At 33.4% G+C, this 19,212-nt stretch overlaps 1 pseudogene; it reads left to right on the forward strand.

Annotated features, from left to right (window-relative positions):
• The first annotated feature begins 1,490 nt into the window (after positions 1–1,490).
• On the forward strand, positions 1,491–10,444 carry LOC111996949 (caltractin-like; annotated as a pseudogene).
• The last annotated feature ends 8,768 nt before the right edge of the window (positions 10,445–19,212 follow it).

The following is a 19,212-nucleotide window of genomic DNA, read 5'->3' on the forward strand; positions in this document are numbered from 1 at the left end:
TTACATGAAAGACCCAATTTTGAGCAAGCTTAAACAAGACTTAAACATATTGTTTTGATCATGGTTTACCAATATTACACATTAGAGTTCTAAATACATAAATTTTTAAATCTTTAGAACCTAATAGAGTATATAAAGGAAAGGAACCTCTCTAGGAACGGAGTTGAAAGAATAGAACATAAACAAAAGGGAGAGAGTATCAACTTGTAGAAAGATTGGAGCAAATAATATATGAATAGTGCATCTTCAGACAAGTGAGGAAGAATTTATATATGTTCTATGTTCCTTTTCATCATATTAAAGATCATGACTTTATTGATTTCATATTGAGACCATACAGTGCATTGCAATTGACTTAACAAATCCACTCTCTTACAAATTAATAGTGTTAGGCCATAAATAGCTGGCACCACTATTCTAGTGGGCATGGGGCCATTTTTGAGCTCTTACAAATAGATTCATATAAAAAATAATCATATTTTCTTTATTCCTTTTTTCCACTTTTTACTAAATAAAAAAAGAGAAAATATTTATCTTTCATTTTCTATACATTATTTTATATCGGTTCATTTTTTTCACGCAACCAAAAGCACTTACGAAAAAACGGTATATATGCAATTAAAACTTGTTCCAGACAGTAACCTACCCACACTTTCGATTCACTCAGCATACGTGAGCTTTAAGAAATGTACTTACTATGCATACAGAATTTTAACCTTCTAGGATGAGATTTTTTTTTTTTTTTTTCCGATTTATTTGAAGGATCTTCAACAGACGAATCATTCCCCTGTTGAAAACCTTCAGAATTGTGAAAAACGAACTCATAATTTTCACAATTATTACAAAAATTGATATTAGGGTATTACAAATTTTACTGTATAATTTTTATAATAAATATGTTACCAATCAAAAAATACATAAAAATTTATTTATTATCTTGTTAAATTGGCATCAATCACACTTATTATCATATCTGTTTGCAAATTTTTTTTTTTTTGTATTCTTAAAAANTTGGTTAATGATTGACATAGGACAACCAGAACAAAAACTAAACAATAGAAAAATAAAGGGATATGACCTAGGAGTCAGCACTTAGGCTTTGCTTGGAGTCAGCACTAAGTGGGGAAACCATTAGGAGTCAGTACCTAGGGTAGACCTGGAGTCAGCACCAGACCAAAGAAAGACCAAACGACCATTGTTTTCATTCATCAAAATATCAACTAACTCCTCAAGGAGTACAATAGGTTGCTTATAAAAGATTGCTAAACTCTAGTTCTAATTGGCTAGGAAACCCTAATTGCCTTATTACAAAAATAACCTTACTTCTAAATTAAATATTAAAAGCCCAATAAACTAATAGGACTTAAAACATAAAAATACAATTGGCTTGCAAATATAAATAATACTAAATAATAATCTTCTTGCGTTTTCTGCATCAATGATACTCTTTTTACCCAAAAATTCTATCTCCTCGTCAGTCAATTCACTATATGGGGGCATCTAGGAAAGATAAACCCAGAGGATGCCATCATGGGTTAACTCAGCAGAAAAGCAAGCGATCAAGGAAGCATTTGAGTTATTTGACACTAATGGCTCAGGTATATTGAAATTATCTGTTGTTGTGTTTGTATTTTTTTTTTAAATTTCCAATAATTTTTTTTGTTGGCCTTCTTGCTTAGGCACTATTGATGCCAAGGAGCTGAATGTCGCCATGAGGTAAGAAGTTCATGTCAACTATACTAATAATTGTCAAGTTGATTCTCATGAAACATTACAACAGAGATGTTTTCTTTTGACAAGGCTCTTGGTTTTGAAATGACAGAAAGGTAGTTTCTTTGCACCATTTTATTCCCTTGTTTTTTTTTCTTGTGTGGTCAAGTGCATATGTCTGTGTACAAGTGTGTCTGCACGTGTTTTTGAAGAGTGTGGTTTGTTTATATCTGAGGGACAGTTATAGAAGAAAAGAAAACGGGTGTTGGTGATTAGAAATGGAAACATAGAAACTCTCTCTCTTTGTGGCAGTGGTGCTTGTATGTTGTGTTATTTGCTCTTTTTTGATAAATTTTGGTTGCAGCAGTAAGTCTACTTGATTAGGACGGGGGCACATGCTGGACTTCCTTCTTTAGGGTGATTCTTAGTAGCAAATGTGATGTATCTAGTTCTCCTTAGGTTGTCCTAGGAGAATCTCCGCATGTTGCTTGAGGGGTTCTTGACTTAAATTGAGAACTATATAGTTTTCTCTCACATTTGGTCTTAGCCAAAAGGCCCATAAAATTATAGCCATATAGTGCATCTTTCTATCTAATTTTGATTTTTTTAGTTTTGATTGCATGGCTTACATAATGCTGTATTGTTTCATTCTAGCAAATCAATCAAATGATTGCAGATGTGGACAAGGATGGCAGTGGAGCAATTTATTTTGATGAATTTGTGCACATGATGACAGCCGAAATTGGAGAAAAGGACATTAAGGAGGAGCTCATGAATGCATTCCACATTATTGACCAAGATAACAATGTAATGTTATGTTCTGTTTATATATATATATATATAGATATATAATTTTTTCTCTGTTTCATCTTGTCATTAACTTATTCTTTTTCCCATTTGCATGTAGGGAAAGATATCTATCTCAGACATTAAGTGCATAGTAAAGGAGCTGGAGGAGCTGGATGAGAACTTCATTGACGATGATATAAAAAGAGATGATTGATGCAGCGGACCGTGATAGTAAGTTTGCATACTTATATTTTGGATGTAGATTTTATTGGTTAGCAGTCACCACTTTGCTTTACTATTTGTAGGGTCTAGATAAAGTTACACTTGATGTAACTCTTTGATAATGCTACACCTTTACATGCTCTTTATGTTATTAACATGCATGTCAACTTAGTATTAATTAGTTGTTATTTACTATCCGAACTATAAATTTATTTTTTTATGTATAATTTAAAGTATAAAAAAATATAAATATAAATATTTTATAGATGAGATAGTTATTAAATTTTGATCATTTTGATATTTTGCAAAAATGGATGGCATAAGGAAACAATATCAAATAGTGGATTTGACACCTTCAATATAATTTTATAAGGGATGTAATATTGGCAAAAGTTAAACTAGGTATAGGTTTTTATTTATTTATTTTTTATTTAATAAGTAACATAAAGATTTTATTAAAAAATAACACAACCCAGTACATAGGAACAGTAGGTATAACTTGAACCTCTCTATATATAAAAGATGATCTTCTAGTTTGTGTAAATATCATTTGGGGGTCCTTGGATTTTCATGTGAGTGTCATCATGTAAATTTAGTCCATGCAGTTCAATTTGAGCAATAACTCCTTGGACTTTATGTTTGAACTTCAATTTAGTCCTTGCATCTTCCCATGGGCACTTTTTTTGTAAATTAATTTCCTCAAGTTGCACCAATTATTGCATGTTTTTTCCCTCGAATTATGTGGTTCACATCCCTAGTTTAGTCACATCTTGACTCAATCTTATAAGCACCATCCCCACCCCACCCCACCCCACCCTCTTCTTCTTTTTGGGTACTTAAAAGTGTGTTTCATAATGAGAACATAATATCATGTAAGAAGTATGAGTGATATGGAAAATTCATTTACATATAATGTGGTTAACGGCCTCAAGATTTAGTGGCACTCCCTCGCTTGTTTACTATGGAATGGAAGTGAAGGTTGTAAATTCAAGATCCATTAGGCGTCTGTTACTTACCAATTGAAAAAAAGAAAGGAAAATTGTTGCAACCATAATCTCCAAGGGGTGAATTATTCTAATTGAAAATGCAAGAACTAACTCTACACTTACACATATAAATTTAAGGCGGAAATTTGTCTTTCCAAAAGCTTGAATTGGGGAGTAGTAAGCTGGATCGTGAAATGTTGTAGATTTGACAATGTCAAAATTTTTTTTTTCAAGAATTTGTTTTTAAATGCTGATTTTGGATGTGATGGCCTTTAAAAAGTATAGATGATGGAGAAGTTATTGCTAAACAGCCATTTTATTTGTTGCTAAACAGCCATTTTACTTGTTTGTTTGACAGTTTGTTTGTCTTTCTTCTTGAATGAATGAATGATTTTAATCAAAGACAGGGTATGGTAATTAGTTTAGTACTTATGCATTATAATTTGAGAGTTTAAGAGAACCTTTGAGATCATGCATTATATTTTTATTTTATTTTATTTATTTTATTTTTTATAAATTTGATTTAATACCTATGAAATCCATAAAAATGGAGCAAGCAATGTGATATAATTTAATCTCATATACCGTTTGTTTTGTTGTAAAATATATTAAAGGAAATATTTTCACATTTTACAGTGTTTATTTTGCATTAAATAATTGGACAATATATAAAATAATTTAAGTGAAAGGAAAAAACTGTAAAATGTTTTACACTTTAACATTGGGTAAATCATTTTACACTTTCTTCTCCCCCTCACTCCCCACACTTCTCAGTTCCCCCCCCTCCCAACGTTCGAGTTCTCCCCCATTTCCATCTCTCAGCTCTCTCACTCACAAGGTCACAGCCATCTCATCTCCACCCATCTCGCACAAACAATCTTACACTAATGACCACCCACTGACCGATGCCAACCACCATAATCGATGCTACCAAACTCATTATGCCTCTTCCTTGCACAAACCCATCTTCTCTTCTCTCTTGCATCCGATTAACAAGCTACGACGATCTTGGGTTTTTGGTTGCTACCCAATCTCGCCTCCACTGGGTTAGATTTTCAAAAGGTAAATTACATATTTGGTACCTATCCTTTACACCAGATTTCAATTTAGTCCCTAACCTTTTAATTGTGTCAAGTTGGTCCCTAACCTTTCAATGTTGTGTCAATTTAGGCCCTGCCGTTATCTAGTGGATTAGGGTTGTCCAGACCCAACCTGGTCCCGTAAGCCCGATGAACCCGCCTGATTTCCACCCGATTTCAGCTCGAACCGACACTTTCGTCGGTCGGTGACGAGTTTTCATGCCCAAGACCTGACGCTGGCGGGTCGAGTGGCGGGTTTTCTTCTCCAAAACCCGAGCCACCCCACCCGACTGATGTATATACAAAGCCAACAACTCCGGCAAGATGAAGCTCAGATTCGAGGAGATTCGGCAAGATCTCGACCATATTTAGTGAAATCTGGCAAGATTCGAGGAGATCCAAGTGGATTTCGACGAGATCTGGACCATACTTGGTGAAATCCGGCGAGATTCAAGGAGATCAAAACTGATTTCCGATGAGATTTGAGGAGATCCAAGTTGATTTCGATAAGATCTCGACCATATTTGGTGAGATTCGGCGAGATTCGAGCTTATTTCGGTGATTTTCGAAGCAAATGTACTGAGTTTTTGAAATTTCGACGACTCTTTTGAAGATTCCGGCGACATTTGCAAAATTCGGCAAACCGACTGAACCAACTGAGCACTACCCGAACCCAAAATTGACTTGATTGATTGATGCCGGTGGCCGGATTCGGGTCCCTCCGCCTTCCACCAGACGTCGGCAGGTCGGGTCTGGGCGGGGTTGAAAACCGACCCGGCTCGACTTATGGACAGCCCTATAGTGGATGGAAAAGTATGACGTGTCAAACAGTTAAATAAAAGAAAAAAAATTGCCACATCATATGCCACCTAGACTAACACATTAGTGTATTTTTTTTTTTAATAAAACACGTTAGTTTTTTTTTTTTTTTTTGAAATAACACGACAGTTTTTTTTTTTTTGTTGAGAAACCCAAATCAAATCTTTTTAGTTTGATTCAAACCAATGTAAAACACTATCTCCCTAGAATTCAAAATCCCTTCTCCTTCCTTCCGGCGGTGCCTCTCTCTTTCAGCGGCACCAGGTTCATTCCTCTCTCTCTCTCTACTGAGTAAATCAAATGACAATAGAAACATTCCCAAATCCTTGACTCTTCCTCCACAGTTCCATATACCCATTTCTTTGCTCCATAGTTTCATCACAAAATTGTCTCATGGTATAAAATTTTATTCAATCTATTGGGTATTGAGAAAAAACAGAAGAGTTTGACTTTGTTCATTGAAAATGGTAGTTTTGTATTGAGTTGTTTTTTTTTTCTTCTACCACGGTATCATATTTTCAATGTTAGGACATATATGTTTTCACTTAAATGCTTTTAAAATGTCATACATTGCATTTCATGTGCATTATAATGATATTTACATGCATCTAGATGTGTGCTATATGCTATGTGCTGATAGGATTGGATTGGGTTGAGCCCATGATGCAATTTTGTTTTGCATGTCACATGCTCATGCATTCTCATGCATACGTACTTGTTGTTCATATATTTGTAATAATTATGTCACCAATCACACAAAAAAAAAAAATCATTTATTATTTTGTTAAATCAACATCAATTACATTTATTATTATATCACTATATCTGTATGGTAAATTTTTTGTATTAAAATTTGTAATAGCTTAAACATTTTTCATAAATAAAAATTAGTACTTTTTTTTTTCTTTTACTAATATTAGGAATGTCACAAATTTTACTACTTATTACAAATGATGTTTCATAATTTATAACAAGTTTATTTTTTTCTTTTATAATAATTTAATAATTAGTGGAGAGGATTTGAATTCAAAATATTTAAGTATGATTTGGATACACCAAAAAATATCAATCCAACTACAATAACTTGGTACCAATCTTTATGTTGAATTTCTAGCTTCCCTTTTTTTTCTTTTTCTTTAAAAAAATAAATAAATAAGTTGGAAACGTAAGCAAATGTCATTTGCAATGCGCGTCTGGATTGGACTTGAATTTATAGTTATACTTCAGTTGAAATTGTTTCAGATCGCACCATGAGTCAATTAATGAATTACGTAGGGAGCATTTAAGTGTTGCCATGGCTATGTTTGACTAATGCTCACCAACATGATAATTACGTTCGGGTTGATTCGGTTTATATGTGCCGGGCAGTGGAGCACGGTCATAAATAGATGCTCTTTTTTATCCCACGATGTTGACCAATTGCGTGGATATCCTTTGAGATCATTGATACACTAACTGAATTTTTATTACTACCCCCCTACTTCTTGCTTTATTAATGCTTTTTGGTGTGCAAACTAATTTACTCTTGTATGATCATTATTATGTGGAGAAAAAGAAGAAAAAAAAAGTTTTAAAAATCCATCTCATGAATTTTCTTTTCACACATTTCAATCTAGAAAAACTTTAGGCTATTTTCTATTGCTAAAGAGATTCTTATTTTACATAAAGAGATCAGCCAAAATTTTTGTAATTTAATTGGTTGGTACTTCTTAGTTTTTTTAGTAAATACATTTAGAATTTTAATTCCACCACCTAACTATTGAATTGTTAAAATGAAAAAAATACTTAGAGAGATCAAGTAATAATGATATCCATCTTGTAAAGAGATCAACCAAAAATTTTGTAACTTAACTGGTTAATACTTCTTGATATTTCTAATAAAGACATTTAGAGTACAAATTCCACCACTCAACTATCGAATTATCAGTTTCTAAAAATAAAAATAAAGTAAAATTATAAAAATTAAAAATAAAGAGATAAATAATTATGATATTCATCTTGTAAACTTGATAGATATTGTTCATTTGTAAAGTTTGACAAGACAAATCCTTGGAAGAGAATACACGATGGTTTATGCTCCAATTAGTGGAATTTCAAGATTTATGTGGTCTATCTTGAATTTTAGGAATAAGGGTTTCCTAGCTAATGCATTTGAGGCATTGGATTTTTGTAGATGCGTGATCCCCCAACCTTTTTATTTACGCTCGTTGACATTGTCATCCACGGGTACTTTTCAAAAAGTTTAAGGGGGAGAAAAGTAATTGCCTTTAAGTTTATTTGCACAACACAAAATGAATGAAAGCGATGGGAAATGTATATAGTGGAGGAAATGTGCTTAGATCAACGGGAAAGAGGGGGGATGGGAAATGTATATAGTGGAGGAAATGTGCTTAGATCAACGGGAAAGAGGGGGGAGGGGGGGGGGGGGGGGGTTGATTTTCTTCCAAATTATTCTAAGTTCTGATCCAAAAGTTATCCATGATCCTAATGTTACATTTCGTTGAGATGAAAAAAAGAGATGATAAAAAAATGAAAGAAAGAAAAGGAAGAGAAAAATGTGATTTTCCATTGTTTGATTAAAGTGAAAATATATGGAGAGAAAAGAACATCAAGATGGATGGAGTTTTCTATCTAGGCCCAATTTTTTTTAGGTAGAAAATATGAAGAAAATGGTATTGAGGACAAAAAAGAAAAAGTAAAAAATTATCTTTACTTTTCCATCTTTAGAGCATTCACAATGGTGGTGCTAAAAACTTTAGGACCTCAAAAACCTATTTTATATATTTTACCACATCACTTACAATACACACCCAACATTAAATGTTCAATTTATTTTACTCCTTCATTTAAATATTATTTTTTTTATTATTATTTTTAATTCTTTCTTTATTCTTTGTCTCTTTATCTCTTTTCCTCTCTGTCTCTCTCTCTTCTATGAAGAAAGAACAAACCCATAACCCACAGCCAACACAACCAACCACTACAACCCATGGCCATAAACTCACCCTCCAAAATAAAAATTCATATCAAGCACACCAAAAAACCACCAAATCTAATTTAAAAAAAAAAAAAAAAAAAAAAAAAAAAAAAAAAAAAACCCAACTACCACACACCCACCACCACATACCCACCACAAACAACCACCACAAACAGCCACAAAATTGCTACAACCCATCACCCACTACCACAAACAAACACCCACAACAAAACCACTACAAACACTCATAGCCACAACAAAATCTGATTTTTTTTTCTTTTTTAAACCCATCACTGCCACAACAATGCCAGACCTCAACCAAATCCATTTACCGGACTTCACCTCANATGATAAAAAAAATGAAAGAAAGAAAAGGAAGAGAAAAATGTGATTTTCCATTGTTTGATTAAAGTGAAAATATATGGAGAGAAAAGAACATCAAGATGGATGGAGTTTTCTATCTAGGCCCAATTTTTTTAGGTAGAAAATATGAAGAAAATGGTATTGAGGACAAAAAAGAAAAAGTAAAAATTATCTTTACTTTTCCATCTTTAGAGCATTCACAATGGTGGTGCTAAAAACTTTAGGACCTCAAAAACCTATTTTATATATTTTACCACATCACTTACAATACACACCCAACATTAAATGTTCAATTTATTTTACTCCTTCATTTAAATATTATTTTTTTATTATTATTTTTAATTCTTTCTTTATTCTTTGTCTCTTTATCTCTTTTCCTCTCTGTCTCTCTCTCTTCTATGAAGAAAGAACAACCACCCATAACCCACAGCCAACACAACCAACCACTACAACCCATGGCCATAAACTCACCCTCCCAAAATAAAAATTCATATCAAGCACACCAAAAAACCACCGCAAATCTAATTTAAAAAAAAAAAAAAAAAAAAAAAAAAAAAAAAAAAAAACCCAACTACCACACCCACCACCACATACCCACCACAACAACCACCACAAACAGCCACAAAATTGCTACAACCCATCACCCACTACCACAAACAAACACCCACAACAAACCACTACAAACACTCATAGCCCACAACAAATCTGATTTTTTTTTCTTTTTTAAACCCATCACAAACTGCCACAACCAATCATTAACACTGCCATCCCAGTAAAATCCAAACCCAAAGAAATCAATGGATCTTCAATCTGACCTAGGGGTGGCAATTTTTATCCAAACCCACGAACCCGCCCAAAACCCATTTAATTTGGATAAGTCTTGACCCAACCCAATTAAATATTTGGGTTAAATGGATAAGACCCAAATGGATAATTCAATTAAATGGGTTTTGATGGTTAAACCACTGGGTACCCAATTACCCATTTAAAATTTAAAGTTTAATACTTAAAAAAACAAAAACTAAAAACCCTAACAAACAAGAAAACATCACAGCAGCTACAACTAACCGCCTCTTCCTCCACCTAATGTAAAAAATTTCTCCTCCATTTTCTAGGCATTTTCTCAACTACCAAACTAGAAAAAATCTAAATATCTTTCCCTTTTCCTCTATCTAAAGTTTGTCTTTCTTAGTAACTCAGATAACAAAAAGCTTTTCTGCAATGGCGCCTAGGAAACGACGCGTTGTTGAGGAAGAAGAGAAAGAGAAACCAAAGTCCGAGTTGGCAGCGCAAGTGACTCGGAGCGCGGCTCGGAGAGGTGCTTGTATTAACTCAGATAACTCGGTAGCTGAGTTGCAGAGACCAAGTTTCTGAAGGCGAAGAAGGCGAAGAAGACTGAGAATTTGCATGAAAACCATTGTGATTGGAAATCGGAAATCGGAAATCGGAATTCGGAATCGGAATCCTGTCCATTTCACAACGCAAAGAGCTCAAGGTAGACTAGTGGAGGAAGAAGTCGAGGAAGGGACGAAAACCATTGTGATTGAGTTTTTCTTTAGGTTTTCTCTTATTCTTTTTTTTTTTTTTTCCTTCTTTGGGTACTTTGTCTCTGTTTGGTTGTGAAGAAAAGTGAAATAGAAAATTGATGTCTTGATATGGTTTTCTTGCTGTTTTCGTTTGAAAGGTTAGGCTTTTTACTTTTTAGTGCTTTGCATATTATGTCTAATGTTTCTTGTTTGGTTGCCGAGAAAAGTGCAAGAAGAAAATTAGTCTCTTGTTGAATTACTGAATATAAATTTTATAATATGAATTTTATAATAGGTTAAATGGGTGGGTTACTAATTAAATAGGTTGGGTTGGTAATGGATAATTAATTTATATATAAATGGGTCATAACTCATAAATGGATAAATACACACCCAACCCATTTATGACCTAACCTGCCCATTTGCCACCCCTAGTTTGACCCAAACGGAAGCCAAAATCCCTCCTCTTGAAGCTTCGGTTTTGAGATGAGAATAGAGAGGAGATAAAGCAAAAAGATAGAGGGAAAAAAGAGAAGATTGAAGGGGGCTGTGATTTTAGAGTTTCAAGCTATGGGTTCAATGGTTTCACTGATTTAGTCAAGAGGAGGGGAGAAAAGGGCTGGGCAAGAGAAATAAGAGAGAGAGAAAGCAGAAAAGGGAGAAGGAGAGAGAGAGAGAGAGAGAAATTGTTTAATGAGAAAAAGTCACCCATCAAATAAAAAATATTTTTTTTTTTATCCCTTTGAAGCTACATTGAACTCTTAATTAAAGAAAGCAATTTAGTTTTCACAGATTGCAAAAATTTTAGATATACCACAACTATTGTAGCATACTTTTTAGTATTTGAGGAGTTAAAATTGCATTTTAGCAGTATGCAAAAGCCAGTGCTGCTACCGTAAAATGTAGTGAGGCGCAGTTCAGTCGAGACAGCCGATGCCCACTCCTCCCTCCCGTTCGGCTCCATCCAGATTAGCTTCATCTACATCTGCTCTTTCTTCCTCTTCGAGCGATGTATCTCTGGGAGATATTTGGTGCAGCTGCAGCGCATGGCACTCGCCTATGAACACTCTTTGCTAATTGTATCAGGTGAAATGTTGTGTTGGTCGTATTGCACGACGGCAGGCGACCATGGGTGGATTTGCTCCAGAGGCTACTCCTTTCACCACCTACTCCAGCAGCTTCAGATTTATTAATGATGATGGTGATGATGATGATGGATGCAGCTCTGCCGATGAGATGTTTACATGCCACTCTACCTTTGTCACTCATGACAAAAAGGGGAGTAGTTTTGGTTATGAGAGTAGTCATCTTAAGGGAGAGTTAGTATAGGTCATTTTTGATAGNTTTAGTATTTGAGGAGTTAAAATTGCAATTTAGCACCAAGTGCTCTTATACTTTTAATAATAAGGGTGTGATAGTCATTTACTCTCCATCTTTTCATTTCTTTTTCTTTTTCTTTTTCTTTTTTTATTTTTATTTTATCTCTATATCAAAAACGCATGGTGGAAAACACAAATAATTTTTATCCTCCTGCAGTCTTTCTCTCTCTGGTCCAATGAGTGTGCATGCGCGTGTGTGATTGCTGCATGTGTGTAAGTGAAACTAATGTCTTTTGGGGCCCGAACTTTGGGTGTTTGATATAGTTAAAACTCTTGGAACAAATAATGATCGCTTAATTGTTATGGTCCTCTAGAACTATTGTTTGGGGTATTTTTTTAACTTGATGATTAATTGAATTTTTAGTTAACACTATATTGGAATATTATAAAACAGAATGTTAAGCGTAAGTGTTTTGAACTTTTGAATATTGGACATATGATTGTCTTGATACCTGTGTATATTATTATTATTATTATTATTATATATGTGTGTGTGTTTTGAGTCTTTTATCTTTTCTTCTCTTTTAAAAGTTTTTACTAAGTTTTTACTTAGAAGCATTAATTGGTTTTTTTTAGTTAGAAGAATATTGGATATATGATGGGTTTCCCAACTTGTTTATAGAGTAATTATGTTTGTACTTGCTCTTCTAGATTATTTTTTTGACAAACAAATTAAGAGCATTGCTCTTCTAGATTCTATTTTAACTAGAAAGCCACATTTTCAATCATGAATAATATCAAAACTAGGCTTTGAAAAAAAAAATTTATTTTTTTTAATGAATACTTTGATTTTGTACATTGAAAGAGAAATTATTGCAAAATTTAGTATAGAACCATTTATATACTTATAGACATGTCACATATTCATACATATGCATTTACCAAAAAAAAAAATATGCATATATTTATGTATGTGTGTATGCATTTATTTATTTATCTATATGATTTTAAATATTTTATATGTGCAAAAAACAATCTAAGTACATTAACCAATTGAATTAGCTTAAATAACATGTTTTATAACATTTTTTTATTGTACCAACCAAAACATTGATACCAGTTGAAACACTTGAAAATTTTTCAATACATGCAACCTGGTATTTTATCTATTACATTTTAAAAGAGTATTGATATTAGTTTAATGATTGATATGGTATATTGCCGGTACGATAATATTGATATGATATTGACTCCTTGCATTTAGTACCTAGTTTAAAGTAAGAGAATAAACACTTTTGATCATAAGTTGGTAAAAATATTAATAAGACATTAGACTGTTAATAACACATGAAAAATCCCATAATCCCATAGTTGATGGAGACTCCATAATTCTTATATTTGATAGGCCAAAATGTATTGATCCATTTGGCAAATTAATTAATTAATATGTCCAAGTTAATTAATTTAGTCAATTTAACATACAATAGCGTGGTAGCACAAACAAATCACCAACTAAGTTAAATGCAGCGAAAAATAAGTTTGACAAATGTGATTTGTTTATGAATAGGGAAAACCATCGAGGCAAAATCTCACCGGGTGAATTTAAGGTCACCACTCCCGAGAATTCACTATTATTAATCACAAGTAGTTACAAGTAAAAAAATCACAGTACCTAATACTAACCTACAGTTAAACCCTTACCCCAATACCCAATTGGACTTGTATTGTATGGCAATCTCTTCGTTCAATGCATGACTCTCAGTATGTGACTAACCAATGATGCACGAATCTTAGTACGAGACTAACACACCAACTTGAGAAGGAGTGTTGGCTGCAAAGTTCTTTAGTTCATCAACGATGAAGATCGGAAAGTTCCTTGGTCACAAAACCCTTAATGTAAAGACACAGTAGCTTCTACAGAGAATATGATGAACTAGAGCAATTTCTGTCTCCTGTCACAATATGCATGGAATATTCTTTTGCATCACCTTGCATCCTTTGTGACAGCTCTTAAAATAATCCTTATATATGTTTAGGGTTTGAGAAAAGAGATTCTACACAAATACTCAAAAATATGCATGTAATCAGATCTGGAAAACCTGATTTCATAATTCTCGACAGATACAGCTTGTGTCAAGTTTCTGTTGAGCTTCAACAGTAATTCTCAATAAAAAGAATTCTGTCGAGACTTCTATCGAGTTTTAATGAGCAGCACATTCGTCACTTGTTTCTTTGTTAGATTTGCATGGCTTCAATATTAAACTTGAACACTTATTTCTTGAAGTACTAAACTTACCCTAAATTTATCTAATTGCAAGTAAAATACATTTTGTCAAATGATTTGTCAATTACATAAATATGTCCCTAACAATATTAATAAGGTTCTAGAAATCATTATAAAAATAATTTAGAAAAAAAAAGTATTTTGAATTATATTTTTAAAAGAAAAATTGAAACACATTTATCCGAATATAAAAACCTAATAAAAAAATAGAGAGAAACGGGAGAACAAAAACAAGTTCCTAGTAAATTCTTTTTAGGAAGTTCCTAATAAATTTTTGAGCGGTGCCTTGTCACACAACTTACAAGGAGTTTCTAAATTTAAAAAAAAAAATACAAGGAAAAAGAAAATTGGTGGGTCATTGATTTTTTTTTTTGCTGAATTTGGAGGGTCGGGGAGTGTTGACTTTTCTGAGGGATGTAGTGAGGCTTTATATGTATCTTTTCTTTTCTTACCTTTTAGATACATTGATCATGTATATGAGATCCTTTGACCATTTTACATACATTGTACTTATTTTCTATATATGTGGATGTATGTTTCTTTCACCTCTCTCTTCATGTGTTGTTTCTTTTCTATCTTTATACACATGTTCTTTATACTTGTATGCAATCTATTTATTTCTGTTTCACACAAGATGCCTTGATGAGTTTTGTTTAAAGTGTTTCAGAAATACAGGTTGTCAAAGTTTACTTGCCATAAACTCTCTTCTTGCAAAGTTTTTCAAGAGTTTGTGTTAGGATAGATTTTATTGTATTCAAACAAGTGAATATGAGTTGAGTGATTTATGACTTCTCTCATATGCTCATTTGTTTATTGTTATTTTGTCACGGATTGCCAAAGGGGGAGATTGTTAGGATATATATGTTTTCACTTGTTAAGAACATATGTCACTTATTTATGTAAATTGACTAATTCTTTGACAAAATGCACTCTACTTGTAATTGGGTAGTTCTAAGTGTTTTTAATACTTCAAGAAATAAGGTTTCAAGGTAAAGTGTCGAAGTCATCAAATCTGTCTAAGAAAAAGCAAGCTGAAGTACAAAGTTTTTAAATCTCGACACCTGCTATCTGTCGAGATTTAAAATTTTAGATTTTCAATCTGATTTTCTTGGGATCCGTGAATATGTTTTTGGGCCTTCTTTTCTTCTAACCCTAAACATATAAAATGATTGTTTTAAGAGCCGTCAAGTGTGACACAAGTTGCAAAATCATTAAGCAATCTCTGTTCAAGCAAATTGTGATCAAAAAACGAAGTTCTTAACCTAGTTCATCTTCCTTCAAGAAGTTGCTGTGTATTTGCACCGTAGGGTTTTGTAACCAAGCATCTTCCTGCTATTCATCATAAAGGATGAATTGAAGAACTTTTTAGCTAACCTTTCTTCCTTAGTTGGTGTTCTAAAGTTGCGTACTAGGATCCGCGCGTTGGTTAGTCACGTACTTGGGAGCCGTGCATCAAAGGTGGGAACTGTCGTTACAGATCAAGTCCAATTGGGTATTGGGGTAAGGGTTCAACTGTAGGTTGGTAAGGTACTTGGGATTCCTTTACTTGTAACCGCTTGATTTGATAATAGTGGAGTTTTGGGAGTGGTGACCTGAAAATCACCCTGTGGGATTTTTGCCTCGAGGTTTTTTCCCATTCATAAACAAATCACCGCGTTATTTAATTTCCACTGCATATTTAGTTTTTGGTGATTTGTTTGTGCTTCCATGCAATTGCATGATAAATTGATTAATTAAAAACTTGGCTAATTAATTAATTGGTTTTATCACAAGGGGTCATTCAGTTTGTGGCCTATCGCAATGTTTACACTCTAGCTACACAATATCATGTGTACTTAGTTTATTTTGGTATGTTGTTTCAAAATAGCACACATTAATAAAATTATGAAATATAATTAATGTGGATGTATCTTTTTTTTTTTTTTTGCAGGAATGGATGAATTTTCTGTGGAAGTTCATCATGGTGGGAAACTTCTAAACAATCCAATTAGGTATGAGGGGGTTGCTATAAATTATTTTCATGGCAATGAATGTGATTGTTGGTCTGCCTAAGAATTGAGAAATATGATTGGGAAGTTGGGGTATATGAGTTATGGTGATATAGGATGCTTATGGTGAGCTTGGAGGATGGTGGGCTTAGGCTTGTAATTACTGACAATGATGATTTGGCTATAGGTATGGCAGATGTTGTTCAGGGCCATAAGGTGATAGAGTTGTGTGTAGAGCATTGTGTGGATGTGCCTAACATAATTGATGATGTAAGAGATTTCACTCAATCTGTTGCAGCTATTGGTGGGGTTGGTTGTGATGCATCTTTTGATGATGTGTTTAAGGGATATGATTGTGATATGGATGATGGTGATTATATAAACATTTCTGACAATTCTAAAGACTCATTCTCCCTCACTCCCTTCCTCACTCTCCCTCACACTCCGTCGACCTTGCCTTCTACCACCAACACCACCACCGCTAACAACGCAGCCACAACGGCCATCCTCGAACTCCTTCCCTCCCTCATCACTGTCTTTTCATTCAGTTGGTACAGTTCCCATTTTTTTTTTTTTTTTTTTGTGATTTCTTTTTCATAAAATGAATTTACTTTTGTTTGTTTTTTAATCTAAAATTTCAAACTTTTTGGAAATAACGTCTATGGCTTTTTTTTTTTTTTTTTTTTTTTTTTAATAATTTTTTGCCCTCTATAAATTTGAATTGGTTTGGTTCTAATGAATAACCATTTTCTGGGTTCTACAGATTTGAATCTCTCTTTTAGTGTTGGGCTTAAATTTTGAATTTTGACAGTGTAAGTCATTCTTTCTTTCTAATGCCTCTTTCCAATTATTTGTTAATTTCTCATCTGGGTATACTTTGTTATATACTAAATTTGATTCAATTGTTGTTGGTCTTTCTAGGTAAATGTGGGAACTGGAATGTGTTTGAATCTAATTTCTGTGTTTGTAATAGTGATAGTGATAGTGATAGAGGAATGATTGTTTTGATCCAAAGAGACATATGGTCATTTAATTTTGATATTGCTCTAATCAGAATCATCTTTGATGAGCATGTTGGTCAAGAAAAGAACAAAAATTCAAAAGAGAGTTTGTTAAAATATGGCTCTGATAAAAATTTTTACAGGTAAAAGAATATTAGAATATGTTATACTTTGAGTTATTTTTTTATATTACCATGGTAATAAGAAAAATACCCTCATTAACAAGCTAATATAAAAAATAATTCAAAGTAACTCTAAGAGTTTAGTTTTACACCAATGTAAATGGCTAGTTTGTTGACATTTCATTCTTTTGTGTTTTATTGTAATTTGATGCAACTTGGTGTTTTAATAGATACTGAAGACATACCCGTACCCGCAGCTGGAGCGGTTGTTGTGCCCAATAAACGTGGGCCTAACCGATTTAATGATATATGAAATATGCCATCGGGTAAAAAATTAATCTTGGAAATAAATAAAGCAGGCCAGCTAGTCAAGGAGAATGCTGGACCTTGGGCAAAGTGGCTGGGAACAGTGGCAAGAAAGCCTGATATGTGCCCAATCAATTACCGCTAATGGCATCGGATGCCACTACAATACAAGAATTGGTGTTGGGAAGCAATTCAGGTATTAGGCAAAAAGCAATGGTAAAAGAAATGGCCATGAATTTCCTTTAAACATACATCAATTTCTTCAATAGTTATGATTTTCTTCTTCTTCTTCTTTTTCTTTTATCTTTTGGTTCAGAATAGAATTCAATCTTTCTAAATAAAGTTATATGAGGTTATGCAAACTACAAGAATAGGTTCTATATCTCTTTCAATGGTAGGACTTTATTTAAAGTTTGAAGTTAATTATATTTAATTTGGAAACCCCTATTTGTTCATTTGGCTAGTAAGGATTGTTGATAATTTGTTTTGTTGAGTTTGCAGGGCGTTTAATGTAGGAGACATGTACTAACTGAGGAGATTTTGTCAATTGCTAGAAATGATCTTTGTTAATGTATCTTCAAGTTACAAATGTCATTGGTTGTGGAAAAATTGTGTGACTTATGGCTTGATAATGGTGTATTGGATCTTTGATAGAATCAGAGTACTAAGTCCATTTGTATATATGTATTTGTAGATATGTGCTTCATTTGGGCTTACTGAGTATTTGAAATGTCTTATAATATTTTTTTTGCAAACTACAAGAATAGGTTTTATCTCTCTTTCAAAACTACATCATTTTGGTATCAAATTCTCTCTCTTTCAAATTCTTCACTCTTTATTACTTGTTTAAAGCTTTATGTCAGTTTGCTATTATGTTAAAAATGTGACATTTTAAAGTTAATTCAACATTACACATGGTAGGCACGATGGGTAATTCCTACAGCCCGCATCCCACTTGCCGAGCAAAGGAAATGGGCACTCTCACGGATTGGGAAGTTGTGGAGGGGCCATAAATCAAAGTTAAAGGAGAAGCACTGCAACACAAACACAACTAAGGAAGATTTACTTCAGCTATCACTACCGGAGGTTGATGACACTCAATTTCATGGCTTGGTGGAGTACTGGTTCTCCGACGATTTTAATGTAGTAATAGTTACAGTAGTATAGATGTTTTGCTTTTATAGGTTCCATGCTTAAGAGTATTATATACTAGCTTGTTATTGTAATTGGTAGTGACTTTCTTGAAATGTTTGTAGGAGTTGTCAAAGATAACAAAGAGCGGCGTGGGAAGTAGACCGAGCTGCACACGCTTGGATCCAGAAGCTTGGCCGGACGGTGGATATCATTGTAAGAACAATATTATATATATTAATAACATGCTTAAAATAACAAAGCTAATATTATTTTGCGTTCTAAAGTAGGAATAAATGTGATTCGATGCCATCAAATCGACACCCTCGCTTTAATATGCCAAATGTACTGACCATGTTGTAGGCAAAAAAGAAAGGCAGGCAAGTAGAGAGAGGTGAGATGTATGAAGTGCGTAANATTACCTGATGAGTAGAACCTTTCCTGAAAAACAGTACTAGTTCTTGGACCCATACTCTAAAAATTTATTGTTTGGGCTTATTGGGCTGAAAACCCATCACTCAGGGTCAATCCAAATTGGGTCCCTACAATAATTTAATCCTACAAATTAACAAATATATAATTTAAAACTT

The sequence above is a fragment of the Quercus suber genome, unplaced genomic scaffold (genome assembly GCF_002906115.3).
Source record: "Quercus suber isolate HL8 unplaced genomic scaffold, Cork oak 2.0 scaffold_146, whole genome shotgun sequence".
Lineage (NCBI taxonomy): Eukaryota > Viridiplantae > Streptophyta > Magnoliopsida > Fagales > Fagaceae > Quercus > Quercus suber.